This window comes from Rhincodon typus, chromosome 8 (genome assembly GCF_021869965.1).
Source record: "Rhincodon typus isolate 14 chromosome 8, sRhiTyp1.1, whole genome shotgun sequence".
Taxonomy (NCBI): domain Eukaryota; kingdom Metazoa; phylum Chordata; class Chondrichthyes; order Orectolobiformes; family Rhincodontidae; genus Rhincodon; species Rhincodon typus.
The window spans coordinates 5901588-5909028 of NC_063339.1; the positions used below are offsets into that span (position 1 = coordinate 5901588).

General features: G+C 44.9%; 1 non-coding gene across 1 annotated transcript; it reads right to left on the reverse strand.

Annotated features, from left to right (window-relative positions):
* Positions 1-4239: 4239 nt before the first annotated feature.
* LOC125483880 lies at positions 4240-4345 on the reverse strand. Its single transcript, XR_007262787.1, has one exon. It is a non-coding gene; the product is annotated as a U6 spliceosomal RNA (small nuclear RNA).
* Positions 4346-7441: the final 3096 nt, after the last annotated feature.

Below are 7441 nucleotides of genomic sequence, written 5' to 3' on the forward strand. Positions count from 1 at the left end.
TAAGCCCTGCAGTCCTGCCACATCCAGTCGTGAATGGTGTTGGACAGTTAAACAACTCACTGGTGGAGGAGGCTCCACAATTATCCCCATCCTCCATATCAGTGACGGTTTGGGAAAGTATTTAATTGGTGGAGGGGGAATTATCATACTATCAGGCAAGAACTGCGGAGCATAAGTTGGGAACAGATGTTCTCAGGGAAATGCACAACAGAAATATGGAGGTTATTTAGGGAGCAGTTGCTACGAGTACTGGACAGGTTTGTCCCACTGAGGCAAGGAAGGGATGGTAAAGTGAAGGAACCTTGGATGACAAGACATGTGGAACACCTAGTCAAGAGGAAGAAGGAAGCTTACTTAAAGTTGAGGAAGCAAGGATCGGATAGAGCTCTAGAGAGTTACAGGGTAGCCAGGAAAGAACTGAAGAATGGACTTAGGAGAGCTAGAAGGAGATATGAGAAAGCCTTGACGGGTAGTATTAAGGAAAACCCCAAGGCGTACTATACTTATGTGAGGAACAAGAGGATGGCCAGAGTGAGGGTGGGGCCAATCAGGGATAGTGGAGGGAACTTGTGCGTGGAGTCAGTGGAGGTAGGGGAGGTCCTTAATGAATACTTTGTTTCAGTATTCACCAGTGAGAGGGACCTTGACGTTTGTGAGGACAGCATGAAACAGGCAGATATGCTCGAACAGGTTGATGTTAGGAAGGAGGATGTGCTAGAAATTTTGAAAACATGAGGATAGATAAGTGCCCTGGGCCAGACAGGATGTACCCAAGGTTCCTACAGGAAGCAAGGGAAGAGATTGCTCCCCCTTTGGTGATGATCTTTGTGTCCTCACTGTCCATTGAAGTAGTACCAGATGATTGGAGTGTAGCAAATGTTATTCCTTTGTTTAAGAAAGGGAATGGGGATAATCCTGGGAAATTACTTCTGTGTTGGGCAAATTATTGGGGAGGATTCTGAGAAATAGTATTTATGATTATTTGGAAAAACACAGTTTGATTAGAAATAGTCAGCATGGCTGTGTGAGGGGCAGGTCATGCCTCACAAGCCTTATTGAATTCTTTGAGGATGCGACAGAACACATTGATGAAGGTAGAGCAGTGGATGTGGTGTTTATGGATTTTAGCAAGGCATTTAATAAGGTTCCCCATGGTAGGCTAATTCAGAAAGTAAGGAGGCATGGGATTCAGGGAAATTTGTCTGTTTGGATATAAAACTGGCTGTCCAATTGAAGACAGAGGGTGGTAGTAGATGGAAAGTATTTAGCCTGGAGCTCGGTGACCAGTGGTGTGCCGCAGGGATCTGTTCTGGGTCCTCTGCTGTTTGTGATCTTTATAAATGACTTGGTTGAGGAAGTGGAAGGGTGGGTTAGTAAGTTTGCCGATGACACGAAGGTAGGTGGAGTTGTGGACAGCGTGGAGGGCTGTTGTAGGTTGCAACGGGACATTGACAGGATGCGGAGCTGGGCAAAGAAGTGACAGATGGAATTCAACCCAGAAAAGTGTGAAGTGATTCATTTTGGAAGGTCGAATTTGAATGCAGAATACAGGGTTAATGGCAGGATTCTTGGCAGTGTGGAGGAACAGAGGGATCTTGGGGTCCATGTCCATAGATCCCTCAAAGTTGCTACCCAAGTTGATTGGGTTGTTAAGAAGGCGTATGGTGTGTTTCATTGGCAGGGGAATTGAATTTAAGAGTCGCAAGGTTATGCTGCAGCTCTATAAAACCCTGGTTAGACCACACGTGGAATATTGTATTCAGTTCTGGTCGCCTCATTATAGGAAGAATGTGGAAGCTTTAGAGAGGGTGCAGAGGAGATTTACCAGAATGCTGCCTGGACTGGAGGGCAGGTCTTATGAGGAAAAGTTGATGGAGCTAGGGCTTTTCTGATTGGAGCGAAGAAGGATGAGAGGTGACTTGATAGAGGTGGACAAGATGATGAGAGGCACAGATAGAGTGGATAGTCAAACTTTTTCCCAGGGCGGAAATGACTATTACAGGGGGCGTAATTTTGAGGTGATAGGGGAGATGTCAGAGGTAGGTTCTATACACAGAGAGTGGTGGGTGCATGGAATGTGCTGCCAGCGGTGGTAGTGGAGTCAGATACATTAGGGACATTTAAGCTGCTCTTGGATAGGCACATGGATGAAAGTAAAATGAAGGGTATGCAGGGTAGTTTGATCTTACAGTAGGATAATAGGCCGGCACAACATCGTGGGCTGAAGGGCCTGTGCTGAGCTGTGCTGTTCTATTTTCAGTGCAAATGATGAGACAGAAGTATTCGCAGCAATCTTCAGCCAGAATGGATGATCCATCTCAGTGTGCTCCTGTGGTCCCTACCGTTATAGATACTAGTCTTCAGTAAATTCATTTGACTCACATGATATCAAGAAACGGTTGGAGACACTGGATACTGCAAAGGCTACGGGCCCTGACAACATTCCAGCAACAGTACTGAAGACTTGTGCTCCAGAACTTGCCGCTCTCTTAGCCAAGCTGTTCCAGTACAGTCATAACACTGTTATCTACCCGGCAATGTGGAAAATTTGTCCAAATATGTCCTGTACACAAAAAGCAGGGCAAATCCAACCCAGCCAATTACAGCCCCATCAGTCTCCTGTCGATCATCAGTAAAGTGATGAAAGGTGTCAGTAACAGCTCTATCAAGCAGCGCCTGCCCAGCAATAACCTGCTCAGTGACGCCCAGTTTGGGTTCCCCCAGGGCCTCTCAGCTCCTGGCCTCATTACAGCCTTGGTTCAAACATGGATAAAAGAGCTGAATTCCAGAGGTGAGGTGAGAGTGACAGCCCTTGATATCAAAGCTGCATTTGACGAAGTGTGGCATCAAGGAGTCCCAGAAAAATTGGTATCAGTTGGTATCGGGGGCAAACTCTCCGGTGGTTGGAGTCATACCTGACACATAGGAAGATGGTCGCGGCTGTTGGAAGTCAATCATCTCAGCCCCAGGACATCTCTGCAGGAGGTCCTCAGGGCAGTGTCCTCGGCCCAACCATCTTCAGCTGAGTGACCTTCCCTCCATCATTAGGTTGAAGGTAGGAATGTTCACCAATGATTTGCACAATGTTCAGCACCATTTGCGACTCTTCAGATACTGAAGCAGTCCGTGTTCGAATGCAACGAGATCTGGGCAATACCCAGGCTTGGGTTGACAAGTGGCAAGTAATATTCATGTCACACAAATTCCAGGCAATGATCATCTCCAATAAGAGACAATCTAACCTCTGCCCCTTGACATTCAATGGTGTTACCATCACTGAATCCCCCACTATCAACATCTTGAGGATTATCATCGACCAGAGACTCAACTAGACTCACCACATAAACACAGTGGCTACAAGAACAGGTCAGAGGCTAGGAATATTGTAGTGAGTAACTCATCTCTTCACTCCCCAAAGCTATTCACCGGGTACAAGGAAGGAGTGTGATGGAATACTCCCCACTTGCCTGGATGGGTGCAGCCCCAACAACACTCAAGAAGCTTGACACCATCCACGACAAAGCAGTCCGTTTGATTGGCATTACATCCACAAGCATCCATTCCCTCCACCACCGACGCTCAGTAGCAGGAGTGTGTACTATCTACAAGATGCACTGCAGAAATTCACCAAAATCTCAGACAGCACCTTCCAAACCCATGACCAGTTCCATCTAGAAAAACAAGGGCAGCAGATATATGGGAACACCACCCCCTGCAAGTTCCCCTCCAAGCCACTCTCCATCCTGACTTGGAAATATATTGCCGTTCCTTCACTGTAACTGGGTCAAAATTCTAGAAACCCCTCCCTCAGAGCATTGTGGGTCAACCCACAGCACAAGAACTGTAGTGCTCACCAACAACTTCTCAAGGGCAACTAGGGACAGGCAATAAATGCTGGGCCCAGCCAGCGACACCCATGCCCCATGAGTAAATAAAGAGAAAAGATCCTGTGGGGACTTGAGCAGAATTCGCAGGCACAGCTGAAAAATAAGGGGCTGCCTATTTAAAACTGAGATAGGGAAATATTTTTCTCTGAGGGTTGATATTCTTTGTAATTCCTTTCCTGAAAAGGCATTGGATAAATATTTTTAAGGCAGAGGGAAATAATTTTTTTAACCTATTTTTCTAATCAACTTGTTCAGAGATGTTATTACACACCTCTGAAGCCGGTGGCACTTGTACCCGGGCACATTGGTCCAGGACTAGGGACAATACCATTCCACCACATGAGGGCCCCCATAAAATATGGATCGCTTCATGAATTTGCATACCATCCTTGCACAGGGGCCGTGGCTCATCTTTTCTGTATCGTTCCAATTTCAGTATATGTGCTGCTGAAGATGATTTTGGAAGCTGTACAACAACAACTAACATCAGTTACTCAAGGACTTTATCCTTGAGACCTGCTAAAATAGAGTCATTACAAACTATAAACCACCCAAAAAAAAAACCCTCTGTACTGAATTCCCCTATGCTCCAAATTCCCAGAAACACACTCTCTGGCTGTGACTGACTCAGAACATGCTCTCTTCCAAATGGTCATGTGAAGCTTAACATCTACAAGGCACACGCCACTTGCCTGGATGGGTACAGCGCCAACAACACTCACAAAGTACCACCCCATGTACTACCTTCAACATTAACTCCCTTCACCATTGACACACAGAGGCAGTGAGTGTCTGCCATCTACAAGAGGTGCTCCTTGCTTTCAAATCCCTCCAACACGACTTGGAATTCCTTCACTGTCACAGTGCCACGTCCTGGAAATCCCTCACGAACTGTACAGTGGGTACACAGACACCAAACCCATTCCATTGCTCTAGCATCTCCCCACCACCTACTTGAGAACAATAAGGAATGAGCAACAACAACTGGTCTTGCCAGCAATGCCTAGATCCCACAAATGAACAAAAATGTGAAACACCTTAAGGCATTTTATAACTTTAAATGCACCTCTAGATTAGTGCAAATTGTTGTCTGCTATAAGAGCAGGAAATTCATAGAATGGTACAGCATAGGAACAGACCCTTCAGCCCACCATGTCTGTGTCAACCATGATGCCATTCTAAACAAATCCCATTAGCCTACGTATAGTCCATATCCTTCCATTCCCCATCTGTTCATGTATCTGTCTAAATGCCTCTTAAATGTTGCTAATGTATCTGCTTGTAATACCTCCCCTGGCAACGCATTCCTGGCATCTCCTACCATCTGTGTAAAAAACTTGTCTCACATATTTCCTTTAAACTTTCTCCCTCTCACCTTAAACCTATTCCCCCTATATTTCACATTTCCAGCCTGGGAAAAAGACTCTAACTATCCACCTTATCCATGCCTCTCATAATTTTATGTACTTTATCAGCTTACCCCTCAGCCTCCGATGGTTATAGTGAAAACAATCCAAGTTTTTCCAACCTTTCCTTCTAGCATATATACTCCAATCCAGACAATATCCTGTTAAACCTCTTTTGCACCCTCCCCAAAGCCTCCATATCCTTCCGTCTATTGTGGGGACTAGAACTGCACACAATATTCCAAATGTGGCCCAACTGAAGTTCTATACAACTTCATCAACACAGTGTGGAGCTGAAGGAACACTGCAGGTCGGGCAGCATCAGAGGAGTAGGAAAGTTAACATTTCAGGTCGGGAGCCTTCCTCAGAAAATCGACTTTTCTACTCCTCTGATGCTGCCTGGCCTGCTGTGTTCCTCCAGCTCCACTCTGTGTTGACTCTGACTCCAGCATCTGCAGTTCTTGCTATCTTCTATATAACTGCAACATGACTTGCCAATTTTTATACTCATTGCCCTGATTGATGAAGGCAAGCATGCCGTATGCCTTCTTTACCACCTTAACCACTTCCATTGCCACTTTCAGGGAGATATGGACCTTTCTAAAATTCATTTGTGGGATGTGGGGATCACTAACTGGGCCAACATTTATTGCCAGTCCCTACTTACCCTTGAGAAGGCAGTGGTGAGCTATCTTCTTGAAATGCTGCAGTTCACGTGGGACCTCAATGTCCCTCTGTACATCAATGCTCCTATGGGTCCTGCTATTTACTTATACATTCCTCCTGCCTCTGACCTCCCAAAATGCAACACCTCACAACTGTCTGGATTAAACTCCATCTGCTGTTTCTCTGCCCAGCTTTCCAACTGATTTATTTCCTGTATCCTTTGACAACATTCCTCACTATCCACAACTCCACCAGTTTTCATGTCGTCAGCAAACGTAGTAATCAGACCACCTACATTTTCATCCAAATCATTTATATATATATTAAAAATAACAGAGATCCCAGTACTGACCCTTGTGGAACACCACTGGTCACAGGCCACCAGTCAGAAAAACACCCCTCCACAACTGCCCTCTGTTTTCTATGACCAAGCTAATTTAATATCCAACCTGCCAACTCACCATGGATCCCATGTGACTTAATCTGGATTAGCCTACCATGGGAGACCTTGTCAAATGCTTTAGTGAGGTCCATGTAGACAACATCCACTGCTCTACCATCCTCAATCAACCTCATCACTTCCTCAAAAACCTCAATCACATTTGTGAGACATGATCTCCCCTACACAAAGCCATGATGACCATCCCTAATAATTCCATTCTTTTCCAAATGTGAGCAAATCCTGTCACTTCTCCATTAATTTCCCTACCACTGATGTAAGGCTCACTGACCCATAATTTCCTGGATTATCCCTATTTTAAACAAAAGAACAATGTTACCTATTCTCCAGTCTGCTGGGACCTCTAAAGAAGATACAAGGATCTCTGTCAAGGCCTCAGCAATCTCCTCCCTTGCCTCCCTCAAAATCCTTGAATAGATCCCATCAGGCCATGGGGTCTTATATACTTTAGTGTTTTTAAAGACACCCAACATCTCTTCCTTCTTGATATTAACGCGCCCCAGAATATCAACTTACCCGTCTCTAAAATTTACATTACCCATGCCCTTCTCCTTGGTGAATACTGATTGATGTACTCATTAAGTACCTAACCCACTTCCTCTGGCTCCACACATAAATTCCCTCCTTTATCCTTGAGTGGATCTACTCTTTCCCAAGCTACCTCTTGCTCCTTTTATATGTATAAAATGCATTGGGATTCTCCTTAATCCTACTTGCCAAGGACATTTCATGGCCCTGTTTAATCCTCCTAATTTCTTTTTGTAAATTGTTTTCAGCTTCCTTTATTCTCCTCAAGGGCTTTATTTGATTTCCATTTCCCAAACCTTAATACGCTTCTATTTTCATTTTGACTAAACTTTCAATACCTCTTGTCATCCATCCAAGGCTCCTGAATCTTGCTGTTCTTATCGTTCATCCTCACAGGAACACGCTGGTTCTGAATTCTAATCAAATGGCCTTTAAAAGAATCCAACATGTCGGATGTGGATTTACACTCAAACAGCCAACCCCAATCTAATTTC